This window comes from Solanum dulcamara, chromosome 2 (assembly GCF_947179165.1).
Source record: "Solanum dulcamara chromosome 2, daSolDulc1.2, whole genome shotgun sequence".
Classification (NCBI taxonomy): Eukaryota; Viridiplantae; Streptophyta; class Magnoliopsida; order Solanales; family Solanaceae; genus Solanum; species Solanum dulcamara.
The window spans coordinates 69610006-69626433 of record NC_077238.1 but is presented as its reverse complement, the minus strand read 5'-3'; the positions used below and the strand labels follow the sequence as shown (position 1 = coordinate 69626433).

At 38.8% G+C, this 16428-nt stretch overlaps 1 pseudogene; it reads right to left on the bottom strand.

Moving 5' to 3' along the window:
- Positions 1–4084: 4084 nt before the first annotated feature.
- LOC129872577 (uncharacterized) lies at positions 4085–7073 on the bottom strand (annotated as a pseudogene).
- Positions 7074–16428: the final 9355 nt, after the last annotated feature.

Below are 16428 nucleotides of genomic sequence, written 5' to 3'. Positions count from 1 at the left end.
ACATGTTTAACAACTCATCTTCATCAACTCATACTCACATGAAGGTTCTTTCTAGAAATTTCTATTCTCAACAATATCAACATAACAAGCATCACATTAATGGATGACAAGACTCATTTAGACATAGGCCTATCAAGAAACTCCTTTCTTATGAACATTTAACCTCAAAGAAAGTGTAGGGCACATGAGTGGACTCAACCCATGTTTTGAGTAGCCTTACATACCTTAGTGAAGACTTGAAGAAAACCTTGATGTTGGGTCTTCAATAGAAACCTTGAATCTTGAAGCTCTTAGAGGCACTTCTTATTGGAGAAGGATTTGGAGAAGAAGAAGAGGAGAGAGAAATTTTCTAGGGCTTTTAGAGAGAGAGAGGGGCTGAAAATAGTCCCAAAAACATCCTATAGCTGTGTATATAAAATTTGGGGAAATACACATTCTAAGGGACCCATCTTTCTTTCACACGAATAGGACAGGAGCACCCCATGGTGAGACACTCGGCCTAATAAATCCCTTATCTAACAAGTCCTTCAACTGTTCTTTCAACTCAACCAGAGCCATTCTATATGGAGGGATTGAGATAGGCTAGGTATCAGGAAGAACATCAATCCCAAAGTCGATCTCTCTATCAGAAGGGAATCCAGGCAGATCTTCAGGAAATACGTTAGGAAACTCATTGACAATCGGAACCGACTCAAGGGATGGAGACTCAATACTGTCATCTTTCACTCGGATAAGGTGATAAATACACCATTTTGAGATTAGCTTCCTGGCCCTAAGGTAGGAAATAAACTTACCCTTAAGCACGACAGGACTACCCTTCAACTCTATGACAACCTCATTCGGGAATTTGAACTTGGCAATCTGATTTCTACAATCAATAGAGGCATAACAAACATAAAGCCAGTCCATGCCGAGGATCACATCAAAATCAACCATGTCTAACTCAACTAAGTCAGCCAAGGTATCCCTGTGATGAATTGACATAGTGCAATCTCTATAGACTCTCTCAGCTAAGACAGAATCACAGACATGAGTAGCTACACTAAAAGGCTCAAGGAGACACTCAGGAATTTTATTGAATTTACTAGCCACGTAAGGAGTCACAAAAGATAGGGTGGCACCCGGATCCATCAAAATATAATAGTTAAGAGAAAAGACTCGAATCATACCCGTCACGACGTTTGGAGAGTTCTCTTGATCTTGGCGACTACCCATGGCATATAGGCGGTTTGTGCCTCCACTCGTACCTGAAGTAGTGTCCCTCTGATTACCTCTAGCTGGCGGTGCGGTGGTAGAAAACTGGGCTCTGTCTCCCTAGGTTGGACACTCCTTCTGAAAATGGTCCATTTGGCCATACTTATAATAACCAGCCCTCCCCGCTTTGCACTCTCCCAAGTGGAGCTTACCGCACTTGCCGCATGATGGTTTTCCCTTCGAACCTTAACCCACACTAGCCTGGGATTGAGAACTCTGGGGTATGAAATTCTGGAGACTCTGTCCCTACCGATCATACATGTTCGGTGGCATAGGTGCACTTGCGGTGGACGAGGCATAGTTGGAAGGCCTCTTTTGGAAGAAGGACCTGTTGCCCTTGTTCTACTTCTGTTCATTCTCATGCCCAGCTGATCTTGCCTTCTTGCTCAGATGCTCCTCTTTGTCCTTCCTCTTCTCTTCCTCCACCTATTGAGCATACACCATCAATTTGGAAGTATCCATGTCAGAGATCAACAATGCTACTTTGTACTCCTTCTTCACATGTCTCTCCAATCCGGAGACAAACTTCCTTATCTTCGACCTTATATCTAGGATTATTTCCAGAGCATACCTGGACAGCTGGATGAACTTCAGGCTGTACTCCTTAATAGTCATACCTTCTTGTTTCAGATTTACAAACTCCTCCACTTTCGCTTCCCTCAATTATCGGGGAAAGAAGTGGTCCAGAAAGGTTCCCTCAAATTCATCCCACATAGCAGGTTCAACATCCTCACCTCTACCTTGTTCCTATTGGTTATACCAGATGTTTGCCATATCCTTGAGCTGGTAAGATACCAACTCAACCCCCTCAATCTCTGTAGCATGCATAGCCTGCAGCGCCAAGTCGAATAGGCTTAAAAACCCTGCAACCCAATAGTGGCGCGTCGCGCCAGGGACCAAACTACTAAGGCTATTTTATAGTGCGATAGTGGCGCGTCGCGCCCTTACAGCGCTAAGCCCAAGTTTTCTAGGTTCTGGAAAATAGGCTTGAAAACCCTACACATCTCGTAGTGGCGCACCGCGCCAGGGACCAAACTACTGAGGCTTGTTCCTGATGCGATAGTGGCGCATCGCGCCACTGCGGTGCCATGCCCATATTTCCAGCAGTTGCAACTCTGGTATTAAATTCCTGTCGTGCTAGTTCGTCTTAGGATCGTCATATATTTTGACTCCAAACTCCAAAAATTACATTTTTGGTGGCGTCGAAAAAAAGACTCGACGACCTTTAATTTAATAGGTCGTGGGCCACCCAGATTTCATCTTTCAAAAGATAGGGTCGTTAGAAGTCGACCCCTTATACAAACTCATCCTAAAACTTAGCCACGACGAATCTTTTGGACTTAGCTTGGTCCTAGGGGTCCTTTGTGACCCCACATCACCTCTAACACTTTTTAATTTCTTAGGGACTCATCTTAACTCATGCATATACTTCACAATAATAAAGTTCAACCTTACACGAATACAAGAAAGGTCCAAATCTTAGAGAAAAATTTGGGGGGGGGGGGGTGTTACACCATGGTGGCCCATCCTGCCATAACAGCCCCCCCATGGTGGAAATAATCTCACACGATGGGTAGCATGGAGATAGAAACTCCAAAATTAGTTCTCAAGCCCCCACTTTGCAATACACCCTCAATTCTTGATGTTACAAAATAACTCTTTCATGTTCAATTACAAAAGTTCTACTTGGCCGAATTTGATTTCATAAAGTCATATAGACTCTTTAATGTCTTGGATATCAGGTCAAATGATCAAACTCATAATTTAATCCGCCATCCATTACCCTAGACCTCACTTGATTTAGATTTCATCAAAGTCTGGCCTAGGCTCAAAATTTCTAAGTTACTACTCAAAAGTTTTCTAGCCCAAACTCCACCCCTTATTGGCTTATCCATAACAACAAAAATATGTCATTACATAAATCCCAATTTACCCATCACTCATCCTCGAGTGATCAAAATAGGAAAGCTGGGCTAAGGTAAGAAGAGAGTAGTACCTGAATTATCAAACAACTGGGATACTTGTCTCACATGTCCTTCTCGGTTTTCCAAGTGGCTTCCTCAACCTGACGATGCTTCCAATGAACCTTCACTCCCTTAATCTGGTTGGTCCTCAACTTCTTGATATCACGATCAGGAATTATCACCGGTTCTTCTTCATACTAAAGATCTTTGTCTAATAAGATTGAGTCCCACTTGATGCTATAATCTCCATCTCCATAGTACTTCTTCAACATGGGTATATGAAACACTGGATGGACTCCAGATAGGCTAGGCGGTAGAGCCAACCTATAAGCCACTGACACTATATAGTCAAGAATCTTGAATGGTCCAATGTAGCCAGGACTAAGCTTACCCTTCTTTCCAAATCACATCACACCCTTTATGGGTGACACCTTCAGAAGAACTTGTTTATCCACCTGAAATGTCATATCCCTTATTTTACAATCTGCATACTCCTTCTGTCGACTCTGGGTTTCTAGAAGCTTAGCTTGGATACTTCTTACCTTATACTGAGCACCTCTTACCAAATCAACTCCTAAAGGTTTCACATCTACAGCCTCAAACCACCCTATGGGCGATCGATATCCCCTTTCATAAAGTGTTTCGAATGGTGCCATATCAATACTGGGGTGATAACTGTTGTTATTGGAGAAACTCACACAAAGGTAGGAATTTATCCCAATGACCTCCATGGTCAATTATCATGCCCTCAACATGTCTTCCAATACTTGAATTGTTCTTTTTGACTATCCATCAGTCCGTGGATGAAAAGTTGTGCTGAAAGTGAGTTAAATGTCCAATTCCTCATGCAATTTCCCCCAAATCTTTTATGTAAACTGCGTACCACAGTCTGAGATGATAGAAAGGGGCACCCCATGCAACCTTACTATCTCTTTCACATAAATCTTTGCCAACTGCTGAGCATTATAATCCACTCTAACTAGAATATAGTGGGCTCACTTCGTCAATCTGTCAATCAGAACCCAAATGGAGTCAAACTTTCCCATGGTCTTAGAAAGACCCACTACAAAATCCATAGCTATTCGTTCCCATTTCCATTTAGGAATGAACATCCATTGAAGTAAACATACATGCCTTTGATGGTCATACTTCACTTGCTGACAGTTTACCACAAACTCAACTATGTCTTTCTTCATGCCAGGACACTAATAAAACCGCTTTAAATCCTGATACATCTTATTCACACCTGGATGGATAGAGTACCACAAACCATGAGACTTTATCAATACTTTTTGAATCAAGTCATTCACTCGAGGAGCACAAATCCTTCCCCTAAAACTGAGCACCCCACCTGTATTACGAGCCATATCACACCAACTTTCTTCTAAGCTCATTCAAACTCCCATGTTCAAACTGCTTAGCTTTGATCTCTTCAATAAAAGTGGACCCAACCTCAATACTGGCCAGCACCCTACATTTCTTTGAGATGCCTAACTTTATGAACTTCATCTCCGAAACATAAATCTCCCCTGCCAAGGGTCACTTAGAAACACTCAAAGGTAAACTGTACATGCTTATTGTCTTCTGTCTTAATGCGTCTGCCACCACGTTAGCCTTACTCGGATGATACTGAATGGCGATGTCATAATCTTTAAGCAACTCTATCCATATTTTGCTATCTTAGATTCAAGTCCTTCTAAGTGAATACATAATGTGGATTGCATTGATCAGTAAACACTTCACATTTGACACCATAAAGGTAATGTCACCAAATCTTGAGAGCAAATACTACCACTGCCAACTCCAAATCATGCATTAAGTAGTTCCTCCCATGAACCTTGAATTGTCGTGAGGCATAAGCTATGACATTCTTATCATGCATCTACATAACACCTAATCCTGAATGTGAAGCACCATAATAAATAATAAAATCCTTACCTTCTACTGGCAATATCAAAATTGGTATCGTGGTCAGAAAGGTCTTGAGATTTTGGAAGTTTTCTTTATATTTTTTGATCTACTCAAAAGGTACCTCCTTCTGAGTCATCCTTATCAAGTGTGTGGCAATAAAAGCAAAAAATTTCACAAACCATCGGTAATAGCTGGCAAACCCCACAAAACTTCTAATCTCAGTCACAAAACTAGGCCGAAACCAGTTCTTGACTACTTCAATCCTTTTGAGGATCTACCATCATAACTCTTCTTTCGAAACCACATGCCTTAAAAAGGAAATTGAAGACAACCAAAATTCACAATTAGAAATTTCGCATACAATTTTTGTTTCCCCAGGACACCCATAATAACACGAAGATGGTCTATATGTTTCTCCTTACTATTCAAATAGTCCAAAATATCATCAATGAATACAATTACAAAAGAATCTAGGAACGATCTGAATATCCATTTATCAAACTCATAAAGATTACAGGTACATTGGTCAACCCAAACAATATTACCAAGAGCTCATAGTACCCATATCGAGTTTTAAATGTCATTTTAGGTACATCCTTAGGACTAATCTTTAGCTAATGGTAACCAGACCTTAGATCAGTTTTATAAATTATTGATGCACCCTGCAACTGGTAAAATAGATCATTTATATAAGACAATAGGTACTTATTTTGGATGGTAATCCTATTCAAATTCCAATAGTCTATGAACATCCTCGTACTGTCATCCTTCTTCTTAACAAACAAGATTAAAGCACCCCATGAGAAAGTACTAGGACGGATGAAACCTTTATCAAGGAGCGCTTGAACCTGAGTCTTAATCTCTCATAATTCTGCTACAGCCATACGATAATGAGGTATAGACATTAGGTGAGTGCCCAACTCTAAGTCAATATAAAAATCTATGTCCCTATCTGGAGGCATACCAAACAAATCAGTAGGAAACACCTTCTTAAACTCAAATACTACAGGAATAGATTCAATAGAAGGGGACTTTACTTCAATATCCCAAAAATGAGTCAACTATGCCAAATAACTCTGCCCCATCAATTTTCTAGCCTAGATCAAAGATATGATCATAGCTGGATTAGGCTTATATATCCCTTCTCGCTCTAACGTTTCCCTACCTGGATCTCTACAGTCACAATCTTAGCATTACAGTTAAACACATTATAATAGGGGGACAACCAAGTCATGCCTGAGATCACATCAAAATCAGTCATATCCAAAAACACCAAATCAGCTCAAGTTAAAAAACCATAAATAGAACAAAATAAGTACGACAGACATGAGTGACTATAAAAGACTCTCCAAATGGGATAGAAACATGGATGGGGGAATCAAGCATATCACAAATCACATCAAATCCCAAGGCAAATTATGCTGACACATAAGAGTAAGTAGAACCCGGATCAAACAAGCCACTAGCCATCCAGTCACAAATAAAAGTAGTACCTGTGATCACTGTATCAGATACCTTAGCCTCTGTCCTTCTAGAAAAAGCATTAAATTGTTCTTGTCATCCTGAAGGGAAACCTCTCTGCCTGGCTGCACTGCTTCTCTACCTGCATTGTCATTTTTTTAGCCTCCACGATCTCTTTGATTTTCTTCTCGCCCACCTTATAGACGTCATTTGCCATTATTATCTCCACATGCCTATATTACTGCTTTGGTCTATTGCTGCTTGGGATCAGTCATGCGAGGGTGGGGACAACCTCTCCTCATGTGCTCCAACTTTCCACAGTTATAACAACTGCTTTCAAGGGACGACCTGCTGCTTGGTGTAAAAGAAGCTCTCTAACCACCTGAGTAGGATTCTGCTGTGGAGTCCCTAAGTACCCACCTATAGAAGCGATTGTCCAGGCTGTAATTTTTGTCCTACCTGAACCTCTGGAGTAGGAGCCATTAAAATTACCTGCATTCTTAGGCTTCTTAGCTAAAGCATTGGCCTGCACATCCCGTCGAACTCGTTCTACCTTTTTCACAAAGTTTGTCACTTTATTAAAACTTTTACTTGCAGAGGTCATGCCGACAAACAATACCTATAACTCAGAATTCAATCCCTTGATGAACAAATAGATCCTCTCCTCCTCTGTGGTCACCAATTGTGTAGTATATCTAGACAAGACATAGAAATTACCCTTATAAGTAGCTATGGTCATACTACCCTGCTCAAGAGCCATAAATTCATTCTTCTTGTGATCCCTCAAAGTCCAGGGCACATACTTCACCAAAAATAAGGCTTTGAACTGAACCCAAGTGAGTGGAGGTAAAATTGACAATCGACATTCCATAAAGGCTCTCCACTACAGCTTCGCCTCACCTTGAAGTTGAAAGGTCACAAACCCAACTCCATGCTGGTGTACAATGTCCACCTTGTGAAGTCTCTCATAGCAATACATGATGATTCATAGGTATTCTCACTCTCAAAACCATAGAATACTAGAGGCTTCAACTTTAAAAACTTGGTCAGCATCTCGTGCTCAATTACAGTCATAAAAAGGCCCAAAGATGATAGAAGAAGGCATCAACGCCCAATGCTCCATCCATCTTAGGGTATGTAGAAGCAATGAGATAAGTGAATGGAGCTTGATCGGCTTGCACCGTGGGAACTACTCCGAAGCCGACCAACCCACTCGGAATAGTCAAAATTTACCGAGCTATAGCTAGGTTTGGGGGTGTTCACAGTGTGGGTAAAAATTGATCCAAACTAAAAAACCAAACCAAACGGATCAATTAAACTAATTTTTTATTTGGTTTTATTTTGTTTGGTTATACATTTTTAAAATCGAGAATATTTGGTTTGATTTTGGTTTTTTTCAAAAAAATAAAGAAATAACCAAGCCGACCCGAACCTACAAAGTATATATATATATTTTTATAATTATATATAGATAATATATTATTTTTTATGAATACATTTTTATGCAAAAAATACAGCACAATAATTTAAAATAGTAAGGTATAATACGTCTTTTATTTGTACAATCATATTATTAGCTTATGCAATATTCAGTAAGTTTATGTTGTGTTGTACTTGGATTAGCTAATAATATAAGCAAGAAGTTATACTTAATTAAAGTTCTGATATAAGAATTATAAGATCCAAAATGGCACGAAGATAAATTTTTTTTGAATGAATTATTATCTTTTCTTCTCTTTTGAATAAATCGTTTCTTTTATTTTTGTGTATGGTTAATAACCAGATTACCGAATAAAATCAAAACGAAATCGATAACAACCAAACTGATGGATGTATATTTTAATTAGTTTGATTTGGTTTAAATAATTTTAAAGATGATTAAATTGGTTTTATTTTGACCAATAACCGATCAAAATCAACCCGTGAACACTCCTAGCTGGGTCTAAAGGGGGAAGTCCTATAGTCCCAGCCTCCGCATCTTCCTTTAGTTCAGCATCCTCATTAATCTCAACCTCCACATTCTCTTCCACCTCGACCTGGGATGTGGGAGGGGCCTCTTTTCTTGTAATATTCTCTGTTTGAGCTTCACCCTAGTGGGTACTGCCCTTCTTCGGCCTCTTCCTCATCCTTTTCCTCTACCCTTGCCTCGGCCATATCGTCTTGTTGCTGGCTCCTCTACTGGCTTATTGATTGGAGCTATTGATCTGACGTCGTTATACCATGTGTTAACCATCTGCGGACACGAAAATGAAAGATATTTAGATATCAATTTGGATCACCAGATATTAATTGGAATCAAGTTATAGCATGAATGGAGAAGAAGATGGAGAGATTTCCTAAGGTCATGTAGCCTCTGGCGGAAAAGTATAGACATCTTTGTACCATTCCACAAGGCTCTACTAGATTTATTTTGGTATAACTATATCAATGAACTAAGGGCTCTGATACCAACTTTACCAAGTTAAAATGAGTGGCACCCACACTAACCCTCCGATTGGAGAACCAACACTATACCCCCAACTGAACATCCTAATATAGGAACATGCATTTAAAGATATAGAAACAAGTTTAAATAATAGTTTTAAAACTATATTTCCATAAACTTAGGTAGTTAACCAAATAAAATATAAACATGCGGAAGTGAACCTCTAGAACCTGAAAGTCATTGTATCAAAACTACTAAGTAAGGGTCTAATATAGGGGGATGAAACCCCAAAATAATTAAAAGAAAATAAAGTCTAAGTAAAATAGTTTAAGTCTGAAAAGATGGACTAAGAGCTAACATAGATCTACGACAACCTGAAAGAACTGGCTCATCCTTAAATCCAAAAATTAGTGATCTCCTATCTAAGGTCTGTCAATAGCCGACTGAAGATGCTTTGTACTCAACAAAGAAATAACAAGTGCACTAATAGTACACAGAATAATAGTGTGCTGGTAAGATCACGTGACTATTCCAATAAATGAAATATCTACAAGTAACCACAACATAGAAAAACAACACATATATAGATACACAATGTCAATTTACCATTTGATAAACAATAAATAGGTTTAAAGTATCAATCTCAGGTACAATAGTCAACAATGGTCCTCGCATGGAAACCATATCCAAACTGTTAGTGTGCGGCGTAACACCCGTCCCAATAATTAGTGCATTGGCATAACACCCGCTTTAATATATACCGGCATGGTACCCAATCTAATGTGTACCGATGAGGTACATAATCCAATATGTACCCAAGTAGTACCGAATCTAATATGTATCAGTGTGGTACCCAATCCAACAACCACAATCACAATCAATAATGAATAGTTCAAAGACTTGTACAATCAAGTAACAGGTTCATTGCATGTAATTGATCACAAATAATCATTTCATTAGGTTTATTCCATATTTAATATTCACATGCATGCATGCAATACTATTAATGCAATTAAAATGCATATATAATGCATACGGGTAAATAAACCATCACCTACCTCGAAACCAAGCTTGAATACTCTTAAGGAACTTAAGCTTCCTCTTTTCGAAGTGTCTTGGTTTGTTATTGGTATAAAATAAATAAAGAACACAAGCAATAAATGGACAATGGCCTGAATTACCCGATTATAACAAAATACTAACCCTTGCCAAATTCATGATCCTATCACACAACTAGGGCTTTTCCCATCATTAAATTCAGGCCAAGAACCCTCCCCTAGGATAATTACCATGGATTTTAGGTTCTAAAAATCAAAATACAAGTTAGGGGAGTATGTAACTTACCTTAAGTGCGAGAATTGGTGAAAAACTAAAAAGGATAGCCCTAGGTCGCCCCGCTGCTCTCCAAAAATGAAATTGCAGAAAAGATGATATTTTTGAGACTTTTACTCAATAAAACCCGCGTCTGGCCCACCATGGTGGCCCCCGCCATAGTGGAAATAATCCCTCCATAGAGGGAGGGTTGTATGGAGACAAAAACTCAAAAATTGATTCCTAAGCCTCCATTTCACAATACACCCTCAATCCTTGACGATCCAAAATAATGTTTTTATGTAAAGATCAATTTAGGAGTTCTACTCGCCCGAATTTCAATTTCGTAAAGCCATACACGCTCCTTAAGTCTTATCTATAAACTCAAATGATCAAAGTCATAATTTAATCCCCCATACATTATGGGATTACCCCAGACCTCACTTGATTCAGATTTCGTCCAAGTGCAGTCTAGTCTTGAAATTTTTAAGTTAGTACGTTAAAGTTTTCTAGCCCAAACTCCTCCCCTATTGGATTATCCATAACGACGAAAATAGGTAGTTATATGTAGATAGTCGTAGGTATTTGTGGGCCTTTTCCTGGCACTAATTTTTAATTAAGTAGAGGCTTCATAGATGAGGTAGTTGAGTCAGTTAAATCATATGATATCAGATGTTTTCAAACACATTTATGCTATTACTATTCAGACTTATTTTTCAAACTTTCTACATAAAGTATGTTGAGATGGTTTATTTGTTTAAATTATTATGATGTTTGCCTATTTTTAAAGCTTTCACATAAATTGTTCAGTCTTCCATATTGTAGTAAGCCAGACAAGGATTTACTAGGGACCAACAATGGTTCTGAGTACCACCCACACCCAAGACGTAGGCTTGGGGTGTGAAATTCCTAGAGTAGGAGAGTCAAAACCCAAGACCTACCTTGTGTGTGGCTATTTTCAATCTCTTTCACTAAACTCGATCCTAAACTCCGAAATAGGTGTACAATCGCCTTTGTAACACTTAACATATTGTTTCTAATAGTTCTTCCTTTCGCAACTTATCTCTTCGCTACAATGAATTTACCCTTTCAATGGAGTTCCCCATAATTATAAAAAACACCTACTACAATATATGAAAAATAATTAAGATCTCATATTGGAACCACTCCAAGAAAATAAGTTATTACAAACTAAAGAACTATATAGATAAAACTTAATCAGCACAAGTTCTTTATTGTAGTACAAACTTCTTGTTTAAGACTCTTCGTATAGAATTGGAAAAACTTTGACGACTTTATCTTTGGGTGTGGTCAAACTTCAAAGTTTTAATATTGTGTTGTTTATATAGTAGTAAGTCTCTCTCTTTCTAGTTTTCAATCAAAGTTAGATTTGGTTCAAGTCTTGCAAAGAACCCAATCCTAATTTGACATGGTCTTCTTCTTATTGACGTGCATGGCTTCTTTATATCCTTATTTGAAACTAATTTTGTATTGAAGCTTATGGTAACTTTCATTGTATAGATTTTCAGTTCCTTGTTGAATTGAATTCTCCAGTATTGTAATAATCCAAGAAATCTTGGTGCACACACAAACAACCTCAATCTTCTATCTTTGGCAGACTACTTCTTTGCTGAGAAGAATATGTTCTCTAATGAGTTCCTCTAGCAATGTTGCTTATAAATTCACTTCTTCTTGTTGATTTATGAGGAACTGGTTCTTGATATTTCTTCCTTCAATCTTTAGCATATAAATTGACACTTGTACAGAATTTATCAATGATTAAAACTTTAGATGATCTTGAATGTAGATCTAGAGATTATTATGCTTCAACAAAAATCTTTTAGATCTTGAAGCTAGATAATAAGTTATTTTATTATATTACTTAATTTACTAATTTTGGATGAAAGTGTAACTGCCCAACCCCTTATTTTTATTAAATCACTTAATTTATATTTACAAACTTTGTACAATTTATATTTATCAATTGAAACTTATTTGAGTGGTTTTGGTTGGAACTAGAGCGATTTAGATATGGTTTGAATAGTAAAAATCAAATATGGAATGTATACGTATGACTTCTATTTTTCTCTGCAATAAGCGCAAAGGCATAAAAAGAAGTTTAGTTGGTTAGTGCAATTCTTCACATGACAATCAACAAGGGGAGCGTTGTTGTGCACTAGTCACAATCACGCACAACTGATTTTGAATTTGATGGTGCACTTTCGCTCTGGTCTATCTGGTCTGCCTTGGGCATTATCACACAAAGATATCAAAATCATGCTAAGAAATCGAGATCGTTCTAGAATATTAATTCAAGTATAAATTGAATAGTTTGGGGTGTTTAAGTTGTTTCACCATGGTTAAATCTTAGGTGTACATGGACTGGGTTGGTTCAGATTTTTTACAAACCAAACCAAACTATTTGTATCGGATTATTAAATCTATAAACCAAACCAAACCAAACCAATAAAAGTTGGGATTTTCGATATTAATTTTTCTCGTGTTTTTTGGATTTTCTTGGGTTTTCCGAGTTTTTTTGGGTTTCTCGGGTCTTTCATAGTTGTAACACCCCCCTAAAATTTTTCCCTAAGATTCGAACCTTTCTTGTATTCGTGTAAGGTCGAACTCTATTATTGTGAAGTATATGCATGAGTTAAGATGAGTCCCTAAGAAATTGAAAAGTGTTAGAGGTGATGTGGGGTCATAAAGGACCCCTAGGACCAAGCTAAGTCCAAAAGATTCATCGTGGCTAAGTTTTAGGATGAGTTCGTATAAGGGGTCAATTTCTAACGACCCTATCTTTTGAAAGATGACAATCTGGGTGGCCTACAACCTATTGAATTAAAGGTCGTCAAGTCTTCTTTTCGATGCCACCAAAAATGTAATTTTTGGAGTTTGGAGATAAAAGATATGATGATCCTAAGACGAACTAGCACGACAGGAATTTCAGGCCTGGGTTGCAACTGTTGGAAATCTGGGCTTAGCGCCGCAGTGGCGCGATGCGCCACTATCGCGCTAGGAATAAGACTCAGTAGTTTGGTCCCTGGCGCGGCGCGCCACTACGAGATTTGTAGGGTTTTCAAGCTTTTTTTCCAGAACCCAGAAAACTTGGGCTTGGCGCTGTAAGGGCGCGATGCTCCACTATCTCACCACAAGACAGCCTCAGTAGTTTAGTCCCTGACACAATATGCCACTATTAGGTTACAGGGTTTTTAAGCCTATTCGACTTGACGTTGTAGTGGCGCCATGCACCATTATCGCGCTAAGAGTGTTTTTGGCCTATTTTCCAGATTTTGGAGAAAGGGCAATTTGGGTATTTCCCCAAATTATATATACACAGTCTTGGGATGTTTTTGGGACTATTTTCATCCCATTTCTCTCTCTCTAAAAGCCCTAGAAAAATTTCCCTCTCCTCTTCTTCTTCTCTAAATCCTTCTCCAACAAGAAGTGCCTCCAAGAGCTTCAAGATTCAAGCTTTCCATTGAAGACCCAACATCAAGGTTTTCTTTAAGTCTTCACTAAGGTATGTAAGGCTACTCAAAATATGGGTTGAGTCCACCCATGTGCCCTACACTTTCTTTGAGGTTAAATGTTTATAAGAATGGAGTTTCTTGATAGGCCTATGTCTAAATGAGTCTTGTCATCCATTAATGTGATGCTTGTTATATTGATGTTGTTGAGACAAGAAACTTCTAGAAAGAACCTTCATGTGAGTATGAGTTGATGAAGATGAGTTGTTAAACAAGCTTTATTGATTTTCTTAACTATGTGGATTATGACAAAAATGCTAATTCTCTTAAATATGTTGCTCATCTTGAATTGTTGATTTAGAATCTTGGAGTTGTGATGAGTCCCAAAGGATGTGTTAAATGAATAGAGGAACGATTGGATATGTTATTATGATACTATAAATGTACATTTAAATTTACTCTTGAAAGATATGATTGGAATCGATCGGATAGTATGATTGGAAAATGTTTGATGGTGATAGAGTTGATGAGTTGACAAGGTTCTAAATGAGACTTGTCGATATGATTTGATTGAGTTGATTGGATGGAGGTTTATGAGCATTGAGTCTTGGGAGGAGTATCGAGTACCGAATTGGGTAACAGTATAGTCCATACTCGAACCCAATAACTACGTCGCCAAACATAGGAGGGGATTCAACCGTTAAAGTCGGATGCTTCCCCAAAATTATTGTCCTGACATAATAGGACTTGGTTGGATTGGATCCATGATTGGTTGATTCGTTCATACCTTGGCAAAGTATGAACGGACGCGACAACAATGTCAGTTTGTTGTACTGGCTCATAAGTGATGGTTGTCGGATAAGAGAAATTCCCACATAGGTCTTGATAGTACTCTGAGTCAGATTGAGTTGAATTATATGTAATTTGGTCCCGCCTAAACTATATTCTTGCTTAGACTTAGGACGCTTGTTGAGTTGTACTTCTTTCTGAGTTGAGATTCCCAAGTTGATTTGGTCCTTTCTGATGTTGTTTTATTTGGCCATTTTACATACTCATACATTCCATGTACTGACACTATTTGGCCTACATCGTTTAATGATGCAGAGACAGGTACTAAGGATCATCAACCAGTGCACCGTTGAAGATCCACACACTCCCAGCTAGTTGGTGAGTCCTCCTAGTTTCCGAAGGACGTTAAGTTTCCTGTATAGTTTTGTGTTGTTTCCCTTATTTTGAATGTTGGTAGCCATGGGCTTATCATTGGCACCTCCTAGATTGTTGATAAAGGCTTCATAGACCAAAGCATAGAAATGTGTGATTGTTTTTTTGAGTAGTTCTTCTATAATTGTTGGTTGATTTGATAGTTATTTGGCCTTTGGCCCTAAATTATGAATAGTACTTCATTGACTAAGTCTTTCGTTGAGAGAATGTGATTGAATGAATGTGTGACTAGACCAGGTGGTTCGCTCGGAGGCCAGAAATGGCTTTCGAGTGCCGGCCATGCCTAGAGTACCCTTCTGGGGCGTGACACACATGGTATCTGAGCCTAGAGTTCAAGAGTCCTAGGGAGTCTATGAAGTCGTGTCTAGTAGAGTCTTGCTTATGGGTGTGTTGTGCACCACACTTATAATCAGGAGGCTATAAGACATTAAGAATTGTTTCACTTCTTTCATACTCTGAATTCGTGCGATAGAGTTAAACTCTATAAAACTTCTTTTCTAATTCGTGCGTTTATACGTATCAGATAATGCCTCCTAAATGTACTGCTAGCTAGAGGAATGCTGATAACGCAGAGAAGCCACAGTCAGAGGTATGCCCATTGAGGGCTAGAGGCCGACCGGCGAGGTATGCGGAAGCATCTCACTCAATTAGTGGTTGCCCGAAATAGTAACCAGAGTTTGCCAACTCTTAGCTCTAGTTGCCAAGAGCCGTTTGCTGCCGCCAGAATTAGAGACTTTCTGAGACTGAATCTGCCGGCATTTACGGGGTCTAAGGTTGATAAAGACCCCAAAATTTTATTGATGAGATGTGGAAAATCCTGAAAGCTATGCATACTACGGAGATTAAGGGGGTTGAGGTTGTATCTTACCAGCTCAAGGATATGGAAAACATCTGGTATAACCAATGGGAATAAGGTAGAGGTAAAGATGTTGAACCTTCTATGTGGGATGAATTTGAGGGAGCCTTTCTGAACCACTTCTTTCCCCGAGAATTGAGGGAAGCAAAAGTGGAGAAGTTTGTAAATCTGAAACAAAAAGGTATGACTATTAAGGAGTACAGCCTGAATTTCATCTAGCTGTCCAGGTATGCTCCAGAAATGATCCCAGATATGAGGTCGAAGATGAGAAAGTTCGTCTCCGGGTTGGGGAGACATGTGAAGAAGGAGTGCAAAGTAGCATTGTTGATCTCTGACATGGATACTTCCAGATTGATAGTGTATGCTCAACAGGTGGAGGAAGAGAAGAGGAAGGAAAAAAAAAAGCATCTGAGCAAGAAGGCAAAATCAGCTGGGCATGAGAATGAACAGAAGCAAAATAAGGGCAATAGGTCCTTCTTCCAGAAGAGGCCTTCCAACTATGCCTCGTCCACCGCAAGTGCACCTATGCTGCAAAACAGGTACAATCGGCAGGGA